Source organism: Panulirus ornatus, chromosome 22 (assembly GCF_036320965.1).
Source record: "Panulirus ornatus isolate Po-2019 chromosome 22, ASM3632096v1, whole genome shotgun sequence".
NCBI lineage: Eukaryota > Metazoa > Arthropoda > Malacostraca > Decapoda > Palinuridae > Panulirus > Panulirus ornatus.
The window spans coordinates 5485005-5511595 of record NC_092245.1 but is presented as its reverse complement, the minus strand read 5'-3'; the positions used below and the strand labels follow the sequence as shown (position 1 = coordinate 5511595).

The window sequence follows — 26591 nt, the reverse complement described above, 5'->3', positions numbered from 1 at the left end:
CGGACGCTCAGATTGGGGTGTCTAAATGTGTGTGGATGTAACCAAGATGTGAAAAAAGGAGAGATATGTAGTACGTTTGAGGAAAGGAACCTTGATGTTTTGGCTCTGAGTGAAACGAAGCTCAAGGGTAAAGAGGAAGAGTGGTTTGGGAATGTCTTGGGAGTAAAGTCAGGGGTTAGTGAGAGGACAAGAGCAAGGGAAGTGGTAGCAATACTCCTGAAACAGGAGTTGTGGGAGTATGTGATAGAATGTAAGAAAGTAAATTCTCGATTAATATGGGTAAAACTGAAAGTTGATGGAGAGAGGTGGGTGATTATTGGTGCATATGCACCCGGGCACGAAAAGAAAGATCATGAGGCAAGTGTTTTGGGAGCAGCTGAATGAGTGTGTTAGTGGTTTTGATGCACGAGACCGGGTTATAGTGATGGGTGATTTGAATGCAAAGGTGAGTAATGTGGCAGTTGAGGGAATAATTGGTATACATGGGGTGTTCAGTGTTGTAAATGGAAATGGTGAAGAGCTTGTAGATTTATGTGCTGAAAAAGGACTGATGATTGGGAATACCTGGTTTAAAAAGCAAGATATACATAAGTATACTTATGTAAGTAGGAGAGATGGCCAGAGAGCGTTATTGGATTACGTGTTAATTGACAGGCGTGCGAAAGAGAGACTTTTGGATGTTAATGTGCTGAGAGGTGCAACTGGAGGGATGTCTGATCATTAACTTGTGGAGGCTAAGGTGAAGATTTGTATGGGTTTTCAGAAAAGAAGAGTGAATGTTGGGGTGAAGAGGGTGGTGAGAGTAAGTGAGCTTGGGAAGGAGACCTGTGTGAGGAAGTACCAGGAGAGACTGAGTACAGAATGGAAAAAGGTGAGAACAATGAAAGTAAGGGGAGTGGGGGAGGAATGGGATGTATTTAGGGAATCAGTGATGGATTGCGCAAAAGATGCTTGTGGCATGAGAAGAGTGGGAGGTGAGTTGATTAGAAAGAGTAGTGAGTGGTGGGATGAAGAAGTAAGAGTATTAGTGAAAGAGAAGAGAGAGGCATTTGGACAATTTTTGCAGGGAAAAAATGCAATTGAGTGGGAGATGTATAAAAGAAAGAGACAGGAGGTCAAGAGAAAGGTGCAAGAGGTGAAAAAAAAGGCAAATGAGAGTTGGGGTGAGAGAGTATCATTAAATTTTAGGGAGAATAAAAAGATGTTCTGGAAGGAGGTAAATAAAGTGCGTAAGACAAGGGAGCAAATGGGAACTTCAGTGAAGGGCGCAAATGGGGAGGTGAGAACAAGTAGTGGTGATGTGAGAAGGATATGGAGTGAGTATTTTGAAGGTTTGTTGAATGTGTTTGATGATAGAGTGGCAGATATAGGGTGTTTTGGTCGAGGTGGTGTGCAAAGTGAGAGGGTTAGGGAAAATGATTTGGTAAACAGAGAAGAGGTAGTGAAAGCTTTGCGGAAGATGAAAGCCGGCAAGGCAGCAGGTTTGGATAGTATTGCAGTGGAATTTATTAAAAAAGGGGGTGACTGTATTGTTGACTGGTTGGTAAGGTTATTTAATGTATGTATGACTCATGGTGAGGTGCCTGAGGATTGGCGGAATGCGTGCATAGTGCCATTGTACAAAGGCAAAGGGGATAAGAGTGAGTGCTCAAATTACGGAGGTATAAGTTTGTTGAGTATTCCTGGTAAATTATATGGGAGGGTATTGATTGAGAGGGTGAAGGCATGTACAGAGCATCAGATTGGGGAAGAGCAGTGTGGTTTCAGAAGTGGTAGAGGATGTGTGGATCAGGTGTTTGCTTTGAAGAATGTATGTGAGAAATACTTAGAAAAGCAAATGGATTTGTATGTAGCATTCATGGATCTGGAGAAGGCATATGATAGAGTTGATAGAGATGCTCTGTGGAAGGTATTAAGAATATATGGTGTGGGAGGCAAGTTGTTAGAAGCAGTGAAAAGTTTTTATCGAGGATGTAAGGCATGTGTACGTGTAGGAAGAGAGGAAAGTGATTGGTTCTCAGTGAATGTAGGTTTGCGGCAGGGGTGTGTGATGTCTCCATGGTTGTTTAATTTGTTTATGGATGGGGTTGTTAGGGAGGTAAATGCAAGAGTTTTGGAAAGAGGGGCAAGTATGAAGTCTGTTGGGGATAAGAGAGCTTGGGAAGTGAGTCAGTTGTTGTTCGCTGATGATACAGCGCTGGTGGCTGATTCATGTGAGAAACTGCAGAAGCTGGTGACTGAGTTTGGTAAAGTGTGTGGAAGAAGAAAGTTAAGAGTAAATGTGAATAAGAGCAAGGTTATTAGGTACAGTAGGGTTGAGGGTCAAGTCAATTGGGAGGTGAGTTTGAATGGAGAAAAACTGGAGGAAGTGAAGTGTTTTAGATATCTGGGAGTGGATCTGTCAGCGGATGAAACCATGGAAGTGGAAGTGGATCATAGGGTGGGGGAGGGGGCGAAAATTCTGGGGCCTTGAAGAATGTGTGGAAGTCGAGAACATTATCTCGGAAAGCAAAAATGGGTATGTTTGAAGGAATAGTGGTTCCAACAATGTTGTATGGTTGCGAGGCGTGGGCTATGGATAGAGTTGTGCGCAGGAGGATAGATGTGCTGGAAATGAGATGTTTGAGGACAATGTGTGGTGTGAGGTGGTTTGATCGAGTGAGTAACGTAAGGGTAAGAGAGATGTGTGGAAATAAAAAGAGCGTGGTTGAGAGAGCAGAAGAGGGTGTTTTGAAGTGGTTTGGGCACATGGAGAGAATGAGTGAGGAAAGATTGACCAAGAGGATATATGTGTCGGAGGTGGAGGGAACGAGGAGAAGAGGGAGACCAAATTGAAGGTGGAAAGATGGAGTGAAAAAGATTTTGTGATCGGGGCCTGAACATGCAGGAGGGTGAGAGGAGGGCAAGGAATAGAGTGAATTGGAGCGATGTGGTATACCGGGGTTGACGTGCTGTCAGTGGATTGAATTAAGGCATGTGAAGCGTCTGGGGTAAACCATGGAAAGCTGTGTAGGTATGTATATTTGCGTGTGTGGACGTATGTATATACATGTGTATGGGGGTGGGTTGGGCCATTTCTTTCGTCTGTTTCCTTGCGCTACGTCGCAAATGCGGGAGACAGCGACAAAGTATAATAAAAAAAATAATATAATATATATATATATTCGTCTTTCGTCTGTTTCCTTGTGCTACCTCGCAAACGCGGGAGACAGCAACAAAGTAAAAAAAAAAAAAATATATATATATATATATATATATATATATATATATATATATATATATATATATATATATGTATATATATATATATATTATCCCTGGGGATAGGGGAGAAAGAATACTTCCCATGTATTCCCTGTGTGTCGTAGAAGGCGACTAAAAGGGGAGGGAGCGGGTGGCTGGAAATCCTCCCCTTTCTTTTTTTTTTTTTTTTTTCCAAAAGAAGGAACAGAGAAGGGGGTCAGGTGAGGATATTCCCTCTAAGGCCCAGTTCTCTGTTCTTAACGCTACCTCGCTAACGCGGGAAATGGCAAATAGTATGAAAAAAAAAAAAAAAAAAAAATATATATATATATATATATATATATATATATATATATATATATATATATATATATATATATATATATACATTTTTTTTTGCTTTGTCGCTGTCTCCTGCGTCTGCGAGGTAGCGCAAGGAAACAGATGAAAGAAATGGCCCAACCCACCCCCATACACATGTATATACATACATGTCCACACACGCAAAAATACATACCTATACATCTCAATGTACACATATATATAAACACACACAGACACATACATATATACCCATGCACACAATTAACACTGCTTGCCCTTATTCATTCCCATCGCCACCTCGCCACACATGGAATACCATCCCCCTCCCCTCTCATGTGTGCGAGGTAGCGCTAGGAAAAGACAACAAAGGCCCCATTCGTTCACACGGAGTCTCTAGCTGTCATGCAATAATGCCCGAAACCACAGCTCCCCTTCCACATCCAGGCCCCACACTACTTTCCATGGTTTACCCCAGACGCTCCACATGCCCTGATTAAATCCATTGACAGCACGTCAACCCCGGTATATCACATCGATCCAATTCACTCTATTCCTTGCACACCTATCACCCTCCTGCATGTTCAGGCCCCAATCACTCAAAATCTTTTTCACTCCATCTTTACACCTCCAATTTGGTCTCCCTCTTCTCCTCGTTCCCTCCACTTCCGACACATATATCCTCTTGGTCAATCTTTCCTCACTCATTCTCTCCATGTGACCAAACCATTTCAAAACACCCTCTTCTGCTCTCTCAACCACGCTCTTTTTATTTCCACACATCTCTCTTACCCTTACATTACTTACTCGATCAAACCACCTCACACCACACATTGTCCTCAAACATTTCATTTCCAGCACATCCACCCTCCTCCGCACAACTCTATCCATAGCCCACGCCTCGCAACCATACAACATTGTTGGAACCACTATTCATTCAAACATACCCATTTTTGCTTTCCGAGATAATGTTCTCGACTTCCACACATTCTTCAAGGCTCCCAGGATTTTCGCCCCCTCCCCCACCCTATGATTCACTTCCACTTCCATGGTTCCATCCGCTGCCAGATCCACTCCCACATATCTAAAACACTTTACTTCCTCCAGTTTTTCTCCATTCAAACTTACCTCCTAGTTGACTTGACCCTCAACCCTACTGTACCTAATAACCTTGCTCTTATTCACATTTACTCTTACCTTTCTTCTTTCACACACTTCATCAAACTCAGTCACCAGCTTCTGCAGTTTCTCACATGAATCACCCACCAGCGCTGTATCATCAGCGAACAACAACTGACTCACTTCCCAAGCTCTCTCATTCACAAAAGACTTCATACTTGTCCCTCTTTCCAAAACTCTTGCATTCACCTCCCTAACAACCCCAACCATAAACAAATTAAACAACCATGGAGACATCACAAACCCCTGCCGCAAACCTACATTCACTGAGAACCAATCACTTTCCTCTCTTCCTACACGTACAATCCTCGATAAAAACTTTTCACTGCTTCTAACAACTTGCCTCCCACACCATATATTCTTAATACCTTCCACAGAGAATCTCTATCAACTCTTATCATATGCCTTCTCTAGATCCATAAATGCTACATACAAATCCATCTGCTTTTCTAAGTATTTCTCACATACATTCTTCAAAGCAAACACCTGATCCACACATCCTCTACCACTTCTGAAACCACAATGTTCTTCCCCAATCTGATGCTCTGTACATGCCTTCACCCTCTCAATCAATACCCTCCCATATAATTTACCAGGAATACTCAACAAACTTATACCCCTGTAATTTAAGCACTCACTCTTATCCCCTTTGCCTTTGTACAATGGCACTATGCACGCATTCTGCCAATCCTCAGGCACCTCACCATGAGTCATACATACATTGAATAACCTTACCAACCAGTCAACAATACAGTCACCCCCTTTTTTAATCAATTCCACTGCAATACCATCCAAACCTGCTGCCTTGCTGGCATTCATCTTCCGCAGAGCTTTTACTACCTCTTCTCTGTTTACCAAATCATTTTCCCTAACCCTCTCACTTTCCACACCACCTCGACCAAAACATCCTATATCTGCCACTCTATCATCAAACACATTCAACAAACCTTCAAAATACTCACTCCATCTCCTCACATCACCACTACTTGTTATCACCTCCCCATTAGCCCCCTTCACTGAAGTTCCCATTTGCTCCCTTGTCTTACGCACTTTATTTACCTCCTTCCAGAACATCTTTTTATTCTCCCTAAAATTTAATGATACTCTCTCACCCCAACTCTCATTTGCCCTCTTTTTCACCTCTTGCACCTTTCTCTTGACCTCCTGTCTCTTTCTTTTATACATCTCCCACTCAATTGCATTTTTTCCCTGCAAAAATCGTCCAAATGCCTCTCTCTTCTCTTTCACTAATAATCTTACTTCTTCATCCCACCACTCACTACCCTTTCTAATCAACCCACCTCCCACGCTTCTCATGCCACAAGCATCTTTTGCGCAATCCATCACTGATTCCCTAAATACATCCCATTCCTCCCCCACTCCCCTTACCTCCATTGTTCTCACCTTTTTCCATTCTGTACTCAGTCTCTCCTGGTACTTCCTCACACAGGTCTCCTTCCCAAGCTCACTTACTCTCACCACCCTCTTCACCCCAACATTCACTCTTCTTTTCTGAAAACCCATACAATTCTTCACCTTAGCCTCCACAAGTTAATGATCAGACATTCCTCCAGTTGCACCTCGCAGCACATTAACATCCAAAAGTCTCTCTTTCGCGCGCCTGTCAATTAACACGTAATCCAATAACGCTCTCTGGCCATCTCTCCTACTTACATACGTATACTTATGTATATCTCGCTTTTTAAACCAGGTATTCCCAATCACCAGTCCTTTTTCAGCATATAAATCTACAAGCTCTTCACCATTTCCATTTACAACACTGAACACCCCATGTATACCAATTATTCCCTCAACTGCCACATTACTCACCTTTGCATTCAAATCACCCATCACTATAACCCGGTCTCGTGCATCAAAACCACTAACACACTCATTCAGCTGCTCCCAAAACACTTGCCTCTCATGATCTTTCTTCTCATGCCCAGGTGCATATGCACCAATAATCACCCATCTCTCTCCATCAACTTTCAGTTTTACCCATATTAATCGAGAATTTACTTTCTTACATTCTATCACATACTCCTACAACTCCTGTTTCAGGAGTACTGCTACTCTTTCCCTTGCTCTTGTCCTCTCACTAACCCCTGACTTTACTCCCAAGACATTCCCAAACCACTCTTCCCCTTTACCCTTGAGCTTCGTTTCACTCAGAGCCAAAACAACCAGGTTCCTTTCCTCAAACATACTACGTATCTCTCCTTTTTTCACATCTTGGTTACATTCACACACATTTAGACACCCCAATCTGAGTCTACGAGGAGGATGAGCACTCCCCGCATGACTCCTTCTGTTTCCCATTTTTTAGAAAGTTAAAATTACAAGGAGGGGAGGATTTCCGGCCCCCTGCTCCCATCCCCTCTAGTCGCCTTCTACGACATGTGAGGAATGCGTGGGAAGTATTCTTTCATCCCTATCCCAAGGGATAATATATATATATATATATATATATATATATATATATATATATATATATATATATACACATACATACACACATATACACACATACCCACATATACACACACACATATATTTCTTTCTTTCATACTATTCGCCATTTCCCGCATTAGCGAGGTAGCGTTAAGAACAGAGGACTGGGCCTTTGAGGGAATATCCTCACCTGGCCCCCTTCTCTGTTCCTTCTTTTGGAAAATTAAAAAAAAACGAGAGGGGAGGATTTCCAGCCACCCGCCTCCTCCCCTTTTAGTCGCCTTCTACGACACGCAGGGAATACGTGGGAAGTATTCTTTCTCCCCTATCCCCAGGGATAACACACACACATATATATATATATATATATATATATATATATATATATATATATATATATATATATATATATATATATATATATATATTTTCTTTTAAACTATTCGCCATTTCCCGCGTTAGTGAGGTAGCGTTAAGAACAGAGGACTGGGCCTTTTTTGGAATATCCTTACCTGACCCCACTCTGTTCCTTCTTTTGGAAAATTAAAAAAAAAAAAAAAACGAGAGGGGAGGATTTCCAGCTCCCCCACTCCCTCCCGTTTTAGTCGCCTTCTATGACACGCAGGGAATACATGGGAAGTATTCTTAATCCCCTATCCCCAGGGATAATATATATATATATATATATATATATATATACATATGAAAAATGTAAGAAATAATTTAGAAAACTGAAACTTCTAGCTTGAAATGAAATGAAAAATGAATGTCACATAATGGTTCAACCTCTGGCTATGGAAAAGGGAAATGTATAATTTATTTACACAAACGTCAATATCAGTTTTCATCAATTTAACCACTGTATCATATTGCCTGGTCCACTTCTCTTATCATGAAATAGGAATATTGGCTTATGATGTTTCTCAATTGTCTTCATTACACAAAGTACAACCATATCTTGGATACATGAGGGTAGGTAGCTGATCATCCGCCATAATAAAGCCTTGACAGACCAAAAATTTATCTGGACCTTAACTTTTCCAGTACATTTATGAAAAACACCTTTTTGCTTTCCATCTCTATCACTTTGAAAAAAAAAAACTCCCTTTGTTCACATTTCAATGAAAGAATAAGCTTCAATGTCTAAGCTACATTTTTTTCCAATTTCACTATTTTCTTGTCAGAGCATCATGTATGAAAACTATCACTCCAGTAACACAACTATAAACATTTACTTCCCCTTTAAAAAAGTTCTTGGGAAGTCTGTCTCGATACACTGCGGGTCACTCTACCACCTGGCGAGGTTTGTGTTGCAATGGTTCTTAATTCACAAAAGTAGTAGCATCACTGGTGGGCGGAAGAACATTCTTGTAACCAAAGCGAGGATCACAGTCCGTGCAACTACTTGTACCACCACGTCGTCCAGTATGTTCACCTGAAGCGGTGAACACTCTTTTTATTACCACATATATCTCTTACCCTATTATTACTTACTCGATCAAACCACCTCACACCACGTATTGTTCTCAAACATTTCCAGCACATCCACCCTCCTCCGCACAACTCTATCTATAGCCCATGCCTCGCAACCATATAACACTGTTGGAACCACTATTCCTTCAAACATACCCATTTTTGCTTTCCGAGATAATGTTCTCGACTTCCACACATTTTTCAATGCTCCCAGAACTTTCGCCCCCTCCCCCACCCTATGATTCACTTCCGCTTCCATGGTTCCGTCCGCTGCCAAATCCACTCCCACATATCTAAAACACTTCACTTCCTCCAGTTTTTCTCCATTCAAGCTTACCTCCCAATTGACTTGTCCCTCAACCCTTTTTTTTTTTTTTTTTTTTTTTTTTTTTTTTAAACTATTCGCCATTTCCCGCATTAGCGAGGTAGCGTTAAGAACAGAGGAATGGGCCTTTGAGGGAATATCCTTACCTGGCCCCGTTCTCTGTTCCTTTTGGAAAATTAAAAAAAAATAACCTAATAACCTTGCTCTTATTCACATTCACTCTCAACTTTCCTCTTTCACACACTTTACCAAACTCAGTCACCAGCTTCTGCAGATTCTCACACAAATCAGACACCAACGCTGTATCATCAGCGAACAACAACTGACTCGCTTCCCAAGCTCTCTCATCCACAACAGACTGCATACTTGCCCCTCTTTCCAAAACTCTTGCATTCACCTCCCTAACAACCCCATCCATAAACAAATTAAACAACAATGGAGACATCACACACCCATGCTGCAAACCAACATTCACTGAGAACCAATCACTTTCCTCTCTTCCTACATGTACACATGCCTTACATCCTCGATAAAAAATTTTCACTGCTTCTGACAACTTGCCCCCACACCATATATTCTTAATACTTTCCACAGAGCATCTCTATCAACTCTATCATATGCCTTCTCCAGATCCATAAATGCTACATACAAATCCATTTGCTTTTCTAAGTATTTCTCACATACATTCTTCAAAGCAAACACCTGATCTACACATCCTCTACCACTTCTGAAACCCCAGTCTGATGCACTGTACATGCCTTCACCCTTTCATATACTTTCATATAATTTCCCAGGGATACTCAACAAACTTATACTCCTGTAATTTGAGCACTCACTTTTATCCCCTTTGCCTTTGTATAATGGCACTATGCAAGCATTCCTACAATCCTTAGGCACCTCACCATGAGTCATACATACATTAAATAACCTTACCAACCAGTCAACAATACAGTCACCCCCTTTTTTAATATATTCCACTGCAATACCATCCAAACCTGCTGCCTTGCCAGCTTTCATCTTCCGCAAAGCTTTTACTACCTCTTCTCTTTTTACCAAATCATTCTTCCTAACCCTCTCACTTTGCACACCACCTCGACCTAAACACCCTATATCTGCCACTCTATCATCAAACACATTCAACAAACCTTCAAAATACTCACTCCATCTCCTTCTCACATCACCACTACTTGTTATCACCTCCCCATTAGCCCCCCTTCACTGAACTTCCTATTTGTTCCCTTGTCTTACACACTTTATTTACCTCCTTCCAAAATATTTTTTTTTTCTTTTTCTTTTTTTTTTTGCTTTGTCGCTGTCTCCCACGTTTGCGAGGTAGCGCAAGGAAACAGACGAAAGAAATGGCCCAACCCACCCCCATACACATGTATATACATACGTCCACACACGCAAATATACATACCTACACAGCTTTCCATGGTTTACCCCAGACGCTTCAAATGCCTTGATTCAATCCACTGACAGCACGTCAACCCCGGTATACCACATCGCTCCAATTCACTGTATTCCTTGCCCTCCTTTCACCCTCCTGCATGTTCAGGCCCCGATCACACAAAATCTTTTTCACTCCATCTTTCCACCTCCAATTTGGTCTCCCTCTTCTCCTCGTTCCTCCACCTCCGACACATATATCCTCTTGGTCAATCTTTCCTCACTCATTCTCTCCATGTGCCCAAACCATTTCAAAACACCCTCTTCTGCTCTCTCAACCACGCTCTTTTTGTTTCCACACATCTCTCTTACCCTTACGTTACTTACTCGATCAAACCACCTCACACCACACATTGTCCTCAAACATCTCATTTCCAGCACATCCATGCTTTCCGAGATAATGTTCACGACTTCAACACATTCTTCAAGACTCCCAGAACTTTCGCCCCCTCCCCCACCCTATGATCCACTTCCGCTTCCATGGTTCCATCCGCTGCCAGATCCACTCCCAGATATCTAAAACACTTCACTTCCTCCAGTTTTTCTCCATTCAAACTCACCTCCCAATTGACTTGACCCTCAACCCTACTGTACCTAATAACCTTGCTCTTATTCACATTTACTCTTAACTTTCTTCTTTCACACACTTTACCAAACTCAGTCACCAGCTTCTGCAGTTTCTCACATGAATCAGCCACCAGCACTGTATCATCAGCGAACAACAACTGACTCACTTCCCTAGCTCTCTCATCCCCAACAGACATCATACTTGCCCCTCTTTCCAAAACTCTTGCATTCACCTCCCTAACAACCCCATCCATAAACAAATTAAACAACCATGGAGACATCACACACCCCTGCCGCAAACCTACATTCACTGAGAACCAATCACTTTCCTCTCTTCCTACACGTACACATGACTTACATCCTCGATAAAAACTTTTCACTGCTTCTAACAACTTGCCTCCCACACCATATATTCTTAATACCTTCCACAGAGCATCTCTATCAACTCTATCACATGCCTTCTCCAGATCCATGAATGCTACATACAAATCCATTTGCTTTTCTAAGTATTTCTCACATACATTCTTCAAAGCAAACACCTGATCCACACATCCTCTACCACTTCTGAAACCACACTGCTCTTCCCCAATCTGATGCTCTGTATATGCCTTCACCCTCTCAATCAATACCCTCCCATATAATTTACCAGGAATACTCAACAAACTTATACCTCTGTAATTTGAGCACTCACTCTTATCCCCTTTGCCTTTGTACAATGGCACTATGCACGCATTCCGCCAATCCTCAGGCACCTCACCATGAGTCATACATACATTAAATAACCTTACCAACCAGTCAACAATACAGTCACCCCCTTTTTTAATAAATTCCACTGCAATACTATCCAAACCTGCTGCCTTGCCAGCTTTCATCTTCCGCAAAGCTTTTACTACCTCTTCTCTGTTTACCAAATCATTTTCCCTAACCCTCTCACTTTGCACACCACCTCGACCAAAACACCCTATATCTGCCACTTTATCATCAAACACATTCAACAAACCTTCAAAATACTCACTCCATCTCCTCACATCACCACTACTTGTTCTCACCTCCCCATTTGCGCCCCTCACTGAAGTTCCCATTTGCTCCCTTGTCTTACGCACTTTATTTACCTCCTTCCAGAACATCTTTTTATTCTCCCTAAAATTTAATGATACTCTCTCACCCCAACTCTCATTTGCCCTTTTTTTCACCTCTTGCACCTTTCTCTTGACCTCCTGTCTCTTTCTTTTATACATCTCCCACTCAATTGCATTTTTTCCCTGCAAAAATTGTCCAAATGCCTCTCTCTTCTCTTTCACTAATAACCTTACTTCTTCATCCCACCACTCACTACCTTTTCTAATCAACCCACCTCCCACTCTTCTCATGCCACAAGCATCTTTTGCGCAATCCATCACTGATTCCCTAAATACATCCCATTTCTCCCCCACTCCCCTTACTTCCATTGTTCTCACCTTTTTCCATTCTGTACTCAGTCTCTCCTGGTACTTCCTCACACAAGTCTCCTTCCCAAGCTCACTTACTCTCACCACCCTCACCAATTGGGAGGTAAGTTTGAATGGAGAAAAACTGGAGGAAGTGAAGTGTTTTAGATATCTGGGAGTGGATCTGGCAGCGGATGGAACCATGGAAGCAGAAGTGGATCATAGGGTGGGGGAGGGGGCGAAAATTCTGGGGGCCTTGAAGAATGTGTGGAAGTCGAGAACATTATCTCGGAAAGCAAAAATGGGTATGTTTGAAGGAATAGTGGTTCCAACAATGTTGTATGGTTGCGAGGCGTGGGCTATGGATAGAGTTGTGCGCAGGAGGATGGATGTGCTGGAAATGAGATGTTTGAGGACAATGTGTGGTGTGAGGTGGTTTGATCGAGTGAGTAACGTAAGGGTAAGAGAGATGTGTGGAAATAAAAAGAGCGTGGTTGAGAGAGCAGAAGAGGGTGTTTTGAAGTGGTTTGGGCACATGGAGAGGATGAGTGAGGAAAGATTGACCAAGAAGATATATGTGTCGGAGGTGAAGGGAGCAAGGAGAAGAGGGAGACCAAATTGGAGGTGGAAAGATGGAGTGAAAAAGATTTTGTGTGATCGGGGCCTGAACATGCAGGAGGGTGAAAGGAGGGCAAGGAATAGAGTGAATTGGAGCGATGTGGTATACCGGGGTTGACGTGCTGTCAGTGGATTGAATCAAGGCATGTGAAGCGTCTGGGGTAGACCATGGAAAGCTGTGTAGGTATTCATATTTGCGTGTGTGGACGTATGTATATACATGTGTATGGGGGGGGGGCCATTTCTTTCATCTGTTTCCTTGCGCTACCTCGCAAACGCGGGAGACAGCGACAAAGTATAAAAAAAAAAAAAAAATCCCCCCAGTTGCACCTCTCAGCACATTAACATCCAAAAGTCTCTCTTTCGCGCATCTGTCAATTAACACGTAATCCAATAACGCTCTCTGGCCATCTCTCCTACTTACATAAGTATACTTATGTATATCTCGCTTTTTAAACCAGGTATTCCCAATCATCAGTCCTTTTTCAGCACATAAATCTACAAGCTCTTCACCATTTCCATTTACAACACTGAACACCCCATGTATACCAATTATTCCCTCAACTGCCACATTACTCACCTTTGCATTCAAATCACCCATCACTATAACCCGGTCTCGTGCATCAAAACCACTAACACACTCATTCAGCTGCTCCCAAAACACTTGCCTCTCATGATCTTTCTTCTCATGCCCAGGTGCATATGCACCAATGATCACCCATCTCTCTCCATCAACTTTCAGTTTTACCCATATTAATCGAGAATTTACTTTCTTACATTCTATCACATACTCCCACAACTCCTGTTTAAGGAGTACTGCTACTCCTTCCCTTGCTCTTGTCCTCTCACTAACCCCTGACTTTACTCTAAATATATTTTTATTCTCCCTAAAATTCAATGATACTCTCTTACCCCAACTATCATTTGCCCTCTTTTTCACCTCTTGCACCTTTCTCTTGGCCTCCTGCTTCTTTAGTTTATACATCTCCCACTCATTTGCATCATTTCCCTGCAAAAATTGTCCAAATGCCTCTCTCTTCTCTTTCACTAATAATCTTACTTATTCATCCCACCACTCACTACCCTTTCTAATCTGCCCACCTCCCATGCTTCTCATGCCACAACCATCTTTTGCACAAGCCATCACTGCTTCCCTAAATACATCCCATTCCTCCCCCACTCCCCTTACGTCTTTTGTTCTCACCTTTTTCCATTCTGTACTCAGTCTCTCCTGGTACTTCCTCACACAAGTCTCCTTCCCAAGCTAACTTACTCTCACCACTCTCTTCGCCCCAACATTCTCTCTTCTTTTCTGAAAACCTCTACAAATTTTCACCTTCGCCTCCACAAGATAATGATCAGACATCCCTCCAGTTGCACCTCTCAGCACATTAATATCCAAAAGTCTCTCTTTCGCGCACCTATCAATTGACACGTAATCCAATAGCGCTTCTGACCATCTCTCCTACTTACATACGTATACTTATTAAAACAGGTATTCCCACTCACCAGTCCTATTTCAGCACATAAATATACAAGCTCTTCACCATTTCCATTTACAACACTGAACACCCCATGTGCACCAATTATTCCCTCAACTGCCACATTACTCACCTTTGCATTCAAATCACCCATCACTATAACCTGGTCTCGTGCATCAAAACTACTAACACACTCACTCAGCTGCTCCCAAAACACTTGCCTCTCATGATCTTTCTTCTCATGCCCAGGTGCATATGCACCAATAATCACCCATCTCTCTCCATCAACTTTCAGTTTTACCCATATCAATCTGAGTTTACTTTCTTACACTCTATTACATACTCCCACCACTCCTGTTTCAGGAGTAGTGCTCCTCCTTCCCTTGCTCTTGTCCTCTCACTAACCCCTGACTTTACTCCCAAGACATTCCCAAACCACTCTTCCCCTTTACCCTTGAGCTTCGTTTCACTCAAAGCCAAAACATCCAGGTTCCTTACCTCAAACATACTACCTATTTCTCCTTTTTCCTCATCTTGGTTACATCCACACACATTTAGACACCCCAATCTGAGCCTTTGAGGAGTATGAGCACTCACTGCATGACTCCTTCTTCTGTTTCCCCTTTTAGAAAGTTAAAAAACTAGGAGGGGAGGGTTTCCAGCCCCCCACTCCCATCCCCTTTAGTCGCCTTCTACGACACGTTAGGAATGCGTGGGAAGTATTCTTTCTCCCCTATCCCCAGGAATATGTGCAAATACGGGAGCGGGGGGCCGGAAATCCTCCCCTCCTTGTATTAACTTTCTAAAATGGGAAACAGAAGAAGGAGTCACGCGGGGAGTGCTCATCCTCCTCGAAGGCTCAGAGTGGGATGCCTAAATGTGTGTGGATGTAACCAAGATGTGAAAAAAGGAGAGATAGGTAGTATGTTTGAGGAAAGGAACCTGGATGTTTTGGCTCTGAGTGAAACGAAGCTCAAGGGTAAAGGGGAAGAGTGGTTTGGAAATGTCTGGGGAGTGAAGTCAGGGGTTAGTGAGAGGACAAGAGCAAGGGAAGGAGTAGCAATACTCCTGAAACAGGAGTTGTGGGAGTATGTGATAGAATGTAAGAAAGTAAATTCTCGATTAATATGGGTAAAATTGAAAGTTGATGGAGAGAGGTGGGTGATTATTGGTGCATATGCACCTGGGCATGAGAAGAAAGATCATGAGAGGCAAGTGTTTTGGGAGCAGCTAAATGAGTGTGTTAGCGGTTTTGATGCACGAGACCGGGTTATAGTGATGGGTGATTTGAATGCAAAGGTGAGTAATGTGGCAGTTGAGGGAATAATTGGTATGCATGGGGTGTTCAGTGTTGTAAATGGAAATGGTGAAGAGCTTGTAGATTTATGTGCTGAAAAAGGACTGATGATTGGGAATACCTGGTTTAAAAAGCGAGATATACATAAGTATACTTATGTAAGTAGGAGAGATGGCCAGAGAGCGTTATTGGATTACGTGTTAATTGACAGGCGTGCGAAAGAGAGACTTTTGGATGTCAATGTACTGAGAGGTGCAACTGGAGGGATGTCTGATCATTATCTTGTGGAGGCTAAGGTGAAGATTAGTATGGGTTTTCAGAAAAGAAGAGTGAATGTTGGGGTGAAGAAGGTGGTGAGAGTAAGTGAGCTTGGGAAGGAGACCTGTGTGAAGAAGTATCAGGAGAGACTGTGTACAGAATGGAAAAAGGTGAGAACAATGGAAGTAAGGGGAGTGGGGGAGGAATGGGATGTATTTAGGGTATCAGTGATGGATTGCGCAAAAGATGCTTGTGGCATGAGAAGAGTGGGAGGTGGGCTGTTTAGAAAGGGTAGAGTGGTGGGATGAAGAAGTAAGAGTATTAGTGAAAGAGAAGAGAGAGGCATTTGGACGATTTTTGCAGGGAAAAAATGCAATTGAGTGGGAGAAGTATAAAAGAAAGAGACAGGAGGTCAAGAGAAAGGTGCAAGAGGTGAAAAAAAGGGCAAATGAGAGTTGGGGTGAGAGACTATCAGTAAATTTTAGGGAGAATAAAAAGATGTTCTGGAAGGAGGTAAATAGGGTGCGTAAGACAAGGGAGCAAATGGGAACTTCAGTGAAGGGCGTAAATGGGGAGGTGATAACAAGTAGTGGTGATGTGAGAAGGAGATGGAATGAGTATTTTGAAGGTTTGTTGAATGTGTCTGATGACAGAGTGGCAGATATAGGATGTTTGGGTCGAGGTGATGTGCAAAGTGAGAGGGTTAGGGAAAATGATTTGGTAAACAGAGAAGAGGTAGTAAAAGCTTTGCGGAAGATGAAAGCCGGCAAGGCAGCAGGTTTGGATGGTATTGCAGTGGAATTTATTAAAAAAGGGGGTGACTGTATTGTTGACTGGTTGGTAAGGTTATTTAATGTATGTATGACTCATGGTGAGGTGCCTGAGGATTGGCGGAATGCGTGCATAGTGCCATTGTACAAAGGCAAAGGGGATAAGAGTGAGTGCTCAAATTACAGAGGTATAAGTTTGTTGAGTATTCCTGGTAAATTATATGGGAGAGTATTGATTGAGAGGGTGAAGGCATGTACAGAGCATCAGATTGGGGAAGAGCAGTGTGGTTTCAGAAGTGGTAGAGGATGTGTGGATCAGGTGTTTGCTTTGAAGAATGTATGTGAGAAATACTTAGAAAAGCAAATGGATTTGTATGTAGCATTTATGGATCTGGAGAAGGCATATGATAGAGTTGATAGAGATGCTCTGTGGAAGGTATTAAGAATATATGGTGTGGGAGGCAAGTTGTTAGAAGCAGTGAAAAGTTTTTATCGAGGATGTAAGGCATGTGTACGTGTAGGAAGAGAGGAAAGTGATTGGTTCTCAGTGAATGTTGGTTTGCGGCAGGGGTGTGTGATGTCTCCATGGTTGTTTAATTTGTTTATGGATGGGGTTGTTAGGGAGGTAAATGCAAGAGTTTTGGAAAGAGGGGCAAGTATGAAGTCTGTTGGGGATGAGAGAGCTCATATGAGTGTATATGAGTGTATGGGTCTTTCTTCATCTGTTTCTCGGTGCTACCTCGCTAATGTGGGAAATGGCGATCAAGTTTAATAAATAGATAGAATATGGAGAGACTGAGTGTAGAACAACAAAAGGTGAGAGCAAATGACATGAGAAGAGTAGATATATTTAGGGAAGCAGTGATGGCATGTGCAAAAGATGCATAAGGCATAGGAAAGGTGGGAGGTGAGCAGATTTGACAAGGTAGTGAGTAGTGGGATGAAGTCAAGCTGTAAATGAAAGTGAAAAGAGAAATGTTTGGATGATACTTGCAAGGAAGTAGTGCAAATTACTGGGAGATGTATAAAAGAAAGCAGCAGGAGGCCAAGAAGAAGGTGCAAGGGTTGAGAAAGAGGGTAAATCACAGTTGGGGTGAGAGAGCATCATTAAACTTTAGGGAGAATAAAAAGATGATTTGGAGGGAGGTAAATAAGGGCAAAAGATAGGAGAACAAATGGGAATATCTGTGAAGTTGGAAGTGAAACAGGTGGTAATGATTTTGGAAGGAAATGGAGTGAACAATTTGAAGGTTTGTTGAAAGTGTTTAATGAAAGAATGGCAGATGTAGAATGTTTTGGTCGGGGTGGTGTGTGAAGTGAGAGGGGTCAGGGAGAATAGTTTGGTTAAGAGAGAAGATGCAGAAGATGAAATTTGGCAAGGTGATGGATTTGGGTGGTACTGCAGTTGAATTTATTAAGAAAGGGGGTGACTGTGTGTTGGTTGCTTGGTAAGGATATTCAATGTATGTGTGGATCATGGTGAAGTACCGGAGGATTGGCAGAATGCATGCATAGTGCCACTGTACAAAGGCAAAGGGGATAAAGGTGAGTGTTCAAAGTAGAGAAGCATAAGTTTGTTGAGTATTCCTACGAAATTGTATGGGAAGGTTTTTACTGAGAGGGTGAAGGTATGTACAGAGCGTCAGACTGGGAAGGAGGAGTGAGGTTTCAGAAGTGATAGAGGATGTGTGGATCAGGTGTCTGCTTTGAAGAATGTATGTGAGAAACACTTAGAAAATGTAGTATTCATGGATCTGGAGAAGGCATATGATAGGGTTGATAGAGATGCTTTGTGGAAGGTCATAGGAGTAAATGGTGTGGGAGGTAAGTTGCTAGACGCAGTGAAAAGTTTTTACCAAGGATGTAAGGCATGTGTACGAGTAGGAAGAGAGGAAAGTGACTGGTTCCCAATGAATGTTGGTTTGCAGCATGGGTGTGTGATGTCTCCATGGTTGTTTAATTTGCTTATGGATGGTGGTGGTTAGGGAGGTGAATGCATGAGTTTTGGAGAGAGGGGTGAGTATGGAGTCTGTTAGGGATGAGAGGGCCTGAGATCCCAAGTGAGTCAGTTGTTGTTCACCCATGATACAGCACTGGTAGCTGATTTGAGTGAGAAACTGCAGAAGTTATTGACCAAGTTTAGAAAAGTGTGTGAAAGGAGAAAGTTGAGAGTAAATGTGAATAAGAGCAAGGTTATTAGCTTCAGTAGTGTTGAGGGACAAGTTAATTGGGATGTAAGTTAGAATGGAGAAAAATTGGGGGAAGTAAATGGGTTTTGATATCTGGGAGTGGACTTAGCAGTGAATGGAACCATGGAAGCAGAAGTGAGTCACAGGATGGGGGAGGGGAGGAAGGTTTTGGGAGTGATAAAGAATGTGTGGAAGAAAAGGATCTAGGAGAGAAAAAACGGGTATATCTGAAGGAATAGTTGTTCCAACAATATCATATGATTGCAAGGTATGGGCTCTAGATAGGGTTTTACAGAGGAGGGTTGATGTGTTGGAAATGAAATGTTTGAGAACAACATGTGGTGTAAAGTGGTTTGATCAAGTAAGTAAGGAAAGGGTAAGAGAGATGTGTAGCAATAAAAGGTGTATGGTTGAGAGCAGAAGAGGGTGTGTTGAAATGATTTTGCCATATGGAGGGGATGAGTTAAGAAAGCTTGACAAAGAGGATATATGTGTCAGGTGGAGGGAACAAGGAGAAGCAGGATAACAAATTGGAGGTGGAAGGATGAAGTGAAAAAGATTTTGAGCGATCAGGATCTGAGCATACAGGAGGGTGAGAGGTGTATTAGAAACAGAGTGAACTGGAACAATGTGGTATACAAGGAACAATGTGCTGTCAATGGACTGAACCAGGGCATGTGAAATGTCTTGGGTAAACTATGGAAAGGTCTGTGGGGCCTGGATGTGGATAGGGAGCTGTGGTTTTGGTGCATTACAAGTTACAGCGAGAAACTGAGGTGTATTAGAAACAGAGTGAACTGGAACAATGTGCTGTCAATGGACTGAACCAGGGCATGTGAAATGTCTTGGGTAAACTTTGGAAAGGTCTGTGGGGCCTGGATGTGGATAGGGAGCTTTGGTTTTGGTGCATTACAAGTTACAGCGAGAAACTGAGTGTGAATGAATGTGGCTTTTTTCTGTTTTCCTGGTGCTACCTCACTGAAGCAAGGGGTAATGATTCTGTTTCCTGTTGGGAAGGTTGGTGCAAGAAATGGATAAGGGCAAGCAAGTATGAATATGTAGAGGTGTATATATATATATATATATATATATATATATATATATCGCTGTGTATGTTTATCTATGTTGATTTATTTACTTATTATTTTGCTTTGTCGCTGTCTCCTGCGTTTGCGAGATAGCGCAAGGAAACAGACGAAAGAAATGGCCTAACCCACCCCCATACACATGTATATACACACACGTAAATATACATACCTATACATCTCAATGTACACATATATATACACACACAGACACAGACATATATACCCATGCACACAATTTACACTGTCTGCCTTTATTCATTCCCATCGCCACCTCACCACACATGGAATACCATCCCCTCCCGCTCATGTGTGCGGGGTAGCGCTAGGAAAAGACAACAAAGGCCTCATTCGTTCACACTCAGTCTCTAGCTGTCATGCAATAATGCCCGAAACCACAGCTCCCTTTCCACATCCAGGCCCCACACAGCTTTCCATGGTTTACCCCAGACGCTTCACATGCCCTGATTCAATCCACTGACAGCAAGTCAACCCCGGTATACCACATCGATCCAATTCACTCTATTCCTTGCCCGCCTTTCACCCTCTTGCATGTTCAGGCCCCGATCACTCAAAATCTTTTTCACTCCATCTTTCCACCTCCAATTTGGTCTCCCACTTCTCCTCGTTCCCTCCACCTCCGACACATATATCCTCTTGGTCAATCTTTCCTCACTCATTCTCTCCATGTGCCCAAACCATTTCAAAACACCCTCTTCTGCTCTCTCAACCACGCTCTTTTTATTTCCACACATCTCTCTTATCCTTACATTACTTACTCGATTGAACCACCTCACACCACACATTGTTCTCAAACATCTCATTTCCAGCACATCCACCCTCCTGCGCACAACTCTATCCATAGCCCACGCCTCGCAACCATACAACATTGTTGGAACCACTATTCATTCAAACATACCCATTTTTGCTTTCCGAGATAATGTTCTCGACTTCCACACATTCTTCAAGGCTCCCAGGATTTTCGCCCCCTCCCCCACCCTATGATTCACTTCCGCTTCCATGGTTCCATCCGCTGCCAGATCCACTCCCTGATATCTAAAACACTTTACTTCCTCCAGTTTTTCTCCATTCAAACTTACCTCCCAATTGACTAGACCCTCAACCCTACTGTACCTAATAACCTTGCTCTTATTCACACTTACTCTTAACTTTCTTCTTTCACACACTTTACCAAACTAAGTCACCAGCTTCTGCAGTTTCTCACATGAATCAGCCACCAGCGCTGTATCATCAGTGAACAACAACTGACTCACTTCCCAAGCTCTCTCATCCACAACAGACTTCATTCTTGCCCCTCTTTCCAAAACTCTTGCATTCACCTCCCTAACAACCCCATCCATAAACAAATTAAACAACCATGGAGACATCACACACCCCTGCCGCAAACCTACATTCACTGAGAACCAATCACTTTCCTCTCTTCCTACACGTACACATGACTTACATCCTCGATAAAAACTTTTCACTGCTTCTAACAACTTGCCGCCCACACCATATATTCTTAATACCTTCCACAGAGCATCTCTATCAACTCTATCATATGCCTTCTCCAGATCCATAAATGCTACATGCAAATCCATTTGCTTTTCTAAGTATTTCTCACATACATTCTTCAAAGCAAACACCTGATCCACAAATCCTCTACCACTTCTGAAACCACACTGCTCTTCCCCAATCTGATGCTCTGTACATGCCTTCACCCTCTCAATCAATACACTCCCATATAATTTACCAGGAATACTCAACAAACTTATACCTCTGTAATTTGAGCACTCACTCTTATCCCCTTTGCCTTTGTACAATGGCACTATGCACGCATTCTGCCAATCCTCAGGCACCTCACCATGAGTCATACATACATTAAATAACCTTACCAACCAGTCAACAATACAGTCACCCCCTTTTTTAATAAATTCCACTGCAATACCATCCAAACCTGCTGCCTTGCCGGCTTTCATCTTCCGCAAAGCTTTTACTACCTCTTCTCTGTTTACCAAATCATTTTCCCCAACCCTCTCACTTTGCACACCACCTCGACCAAGACACCCTATATCTGCCACTCTATCATCAAACACATTCAACAAACCTTCAAAATACTCACTCCATCTCCTTTTCACATCACCACTACTTGTATAGGTATGTGTATGTGCATGTAGGGGCATTTATGAATGGAGAAAAACTGGAGGAAGTGAAGTGTTTTAGATATATGGGAGTGGATCTGGCAGCGGATGGAACCATGGAAGCGGAAGTGGATCATAGGGTGGGGGAGGGGGCGAAAATTCTGGGAGCCTTGAAGAATGTGTGGAAGTCGAGAACATTATCTCGGAAAGCAAAAATGGGTATGTTTGAAGGAATAGTGGTTCCAACAATGTTGTATGGTTGCGAGGCGTGGGCTATGGATAGAGTGGTGCGCAGGAGGATGGATGTGCTGGAAATGAGATGTTTGAGGACAATGTGTGGTGTGAGGTGGTTTGATCGAGTAAGTAACGTGAGGGTAAGAGAGATGTGTGGAAATAAAAAGAGCGTGGTTGAGAGAGCAGAAGAGGGTGTTTTGAAATGGTTTGGGCACATGGAGAGAATGAGTGAGGAAAGATTGACCAAGAGGATATATGTGTCGGAGGTGGAGGGAACGAGGAGAAGAGGGAGACCAAATTGGAGGGGGAAAGATGGAGTGTAAAAGATTTTGTGTGATCGGGGCCTGAACATGCAGGAGGGTGAAAGGAGGGCAAGGAATAGAGTGAATTGGAGCGATGTGGTATACCGGGGTTGACGTGCTGTCAGTGGATTGAATCAGGGCATGTGAAGCGTCTGGGGTAAACCATGGAAAGCTGTGTAGGTAGGTATATTTGCGTGTGTGGACGTATGTATATACATGTGTATGGGGGTGGGTTGGGCCATTTCTTTCGTCTGTTTCCTTGCGCTACCTCGCAAACGCGGGAGACAAAGCAAAAAGAAAAAAAAAAAAATTTGTATACGAGTGGATGGGCTGTTCTTTGTCTGTTTCCTGCCACTACCCCTCAGATGCAGGAAAGAGCGATCAAGAATAATATAAAAATAATGTGACCTCAAAATTATATACATTATGTATGCAATCTACAAATACCGGCTTCTCACTGGATATTAAACAGTTATAAAATGCATATCCTATAAAAAGGTGACAGTCCATCTAATAATAATCATGCCTAGGCAGTAGTTATCTGGCAAAGACTTACAATATAAAATACAATGCTGAGGAAATACTGTAAACATAAACAGTACAATCATTAGAGTTCTCAAACATTTTTAGGAGGAATCTGCAGAAGGAAATCAACGAACAACTTTTGCTGTCTCTCCTTTCCACACCTCTCCATTGGAACAATTCTCCTGGAGGTATGGGAGAATGAATACTTCCAGTTCATTCCCAGTGTTTAATAAAAAATGGCTAAGGGGGACATAGTTGGGCACTGGTAACCTTCCTCTCCATGTACTTCAGTCTCCAAAAGTTGTAACTGGAACCAAGTGAGGAGAGTTCATCCTTGTCAAAGTTTCAGGTTTAGATGTCTCAATGTGCACAGATGTAGCTAGGATGAGAAAAAGGAGAGATAGGTGGTCTATCTGAAGAGAGGACCCTGGATTTTCTACCTATAAGTGACACTAAACTCAAAGGGAAGAGGGGAAGATGTTTCAGGATGTCTCGGGGGTATAGTCATTGGTTGGGGAAATTTCCCTACCTACCTATGAGTATCTATGACAAGATTTTGCAATGATGGCAGTAGGACAGAGCTAACTGCATGCTTCATTTCTTGAGTAACACTGTTACTCTAAGCCACCATGCACTTCCCATATTTGTAAAATTATAAACAAAAACTAAATAACATTTGTGACAGATTTCTGTAAAAGAGTCTGCATATGAGACAATAATTGCAGGTGGGACTTATCTGACATTTTTTATGTGAACAGAGAACAGGCATTGTAAAGTCATATATAATATCTTCTATGGTTTATAATTCATCTTATCTTTTACTTTAAATTTGTGCCAATCTCTTCCTCATTCTCTCAAGTCTTGCCAAGCTTGTTCAACCTTTTCAATTTTGCAGGTGCTTAATCATCTTCATTATTTCTCTTAAAAATTGTTACTTTCATGTTCTTATCATTGTTCTCATGTAGGTTTTGATCCACTCGTGCTCTTGTACATCTGTATTTCTTATCATTCTTGTCGTGTCATTTCCATATCACGTCTGGTTTCAATTTTGACTAGACTGATTTCTTTATATAATGCTCTATATACCTAGTTTAAGGTTAGTCCAGGGATGATAAATGGCCTGGATTGCTCTCTTCATACTCTGGCCTGTGTGCTGAGGTTGAAGGATAAATCAAGGATGATAATTAACCTGGACTGCTCCTTACACACAAGCCTGTGTGGCGATGTTGAAATTTTGATTTGGGATGTTCTATAGCCTGGACTGCTCTCTTTACTTATTAACCATTGTGGGAATAGTCCTTTGTGGCACCACTATCACTTTGGTCCCTGCTGGCTCATCTTAAATGAGAGAGTGATCATAGAAAGCATTAATGTATAATTACTGCTGCCACATATGAAACAGTCGGCAAAATAACGACACAGTTACCGGTAAGCACATGGTGCTCCCTGTTTAACAAAACCATTCATTTCATAAAATAGAAAAAAAAAAAAATCCACGCCTGAGATAAGGCACTATTAAATAACCACAGCAAACCTAGTTAGAGTCTACTGTCACGACAACAAGCATCTGCCACACTCAAATCTTAAACTTCTTCAAGTCTATCCCAATACATGCTCAATTCCAGTATCTCAAGCAATAACGTATTTCTGTGATATTAGACAGTACAAGAAGGAAAGAAGTTTCTGAACACCAGTAATCCCAGGCATACAAGGATGACTTCAGTCATTTCGACAGAAATAACAATTGGCTTCCTTTTACATGAGCATATCTTTATCCATTCTGCACTGTCATTTAATTTCATTATACCTGGAATGATTTGTACTTTATAGGAGCAAATCTGTCACACAGTGGTACTTATTATCAGACTTCAAATCTATACAGTGATATGAAAAGTTTTTGTTCATGTTTACCAATAACCAAACTTGCGCATAATAACCACTGTTACCGGTAACCATGACGGTAAGACAAGCAGCAAACAAGAAGTTTTTTTTTTTCATTAAAATCATTTAATTATCTTCATATCTTAAAGCGTGTTACTACGTTAATATGTCACTCCATACGTTAATTTGTGATTACGATATACATATCTAGTGTGGAGGTTGCTATAGACCTCATGTTACATTAATATGTACTTAATATGAAAACTGTTTCTTATATGTTTGTTATATATAAGTGTAAAGTCTATCATTGTTATGTATACTATGAACGTTGAGGGCGTAACCTGTCCTCAGTGAGGCTTGACCATATATGGCCACATGGTGAGGTGTGGCTGCTTGCTCGCACCACCATCAACCATGTACTGCCAACCTTAAATATAGCAGTGTTTCACATATACATGGATTATCAAGTCTCATATATTGTGCCTCACAAATACCTCTCATAACCTTCCTCATCACGATCCTAATCACTACCGTAAGTGCTTTAGTTCTGACAAGAAACTATAAAGCTAAGAATAATTTACGTCATACAACCAATTTGGATGAAGGTAAAATATAATTTGACAAATTGTGCTTTACTAACCAATAATTAATTGGTCAGAGAAATCAAAGATCATTTTCTTTCATATGACCCATGAAACAGTTTACCATTAACAGATTCAATACAGTTACATATTATCGTACTTCGAAAATCTATTGGAATTTCTACTTGACATATCTGGACCATCTTCACAATGTCAACCTTCAATTTACTACCTTCTATGATTTTTTTTCATTTTGCCAGGTTCTTTAAAATCTCTGTATGTGGTACTCAAAATATGGTTTACTTTCTTGTTTTTATAATTGTTTTCACGAAGGTTGGGATATATTCCTTCTGTTTCTGAACTTCTGTATTTCTACTTACTCTTTGTCATATCATTTCCACGTACATTTGGTTTCAATTTTGTCTGGATTGTCTCTTTATCAAATTGCATATATATCTACCGCAGTTTAAAGTTAATTCAGGGATGAGTGTTCAACACACATGGAGAGTTCTTCCAAATATTCATATGAGGCAGTGAATTCCAATATGACGGCCATACTGATGTAAGACCTTCCCTACCCCAAAATAGTCATAGATTATATTCATTAAACTGTCCAGCACCCCTCAGTGTTTTCACCTGAAACTGCTCAATTGTTTCACGGTTCTGAATTAAACTGGTGCACTGCAGCAGATGGTTGTACTGTTAACTAGTCCCACTTAAGGTCGCCAGGGGTCATCATCAGTAGAGGCGGGAGCAGGAGTGGCCCGCACATCAGGTCCACTAACAATCATTTA

General features: G+C 41.9%; 1 protein-coding gene across 1 annotated transcript in view; it reads right to left on the bottom strand.

The window, feature by feature from the left end:
* The window catches only part of LOC139756511 (uncharacterized), a 235979-nt gene extending 210366 nt beyond the window's left edge, over positions 1-25613 (bottom strand). The window contains exon 1 of the mRNA XM_071675965.1: positions 25558-25613. The gene's annotated coding sequence lies outside the window, so the exon portion shown is untranslated. The remainder of the gene's footprint in view (positions 1-25557) is intronic.
* Positions 25614-26591: the final 978 nt, after the last annotated feature.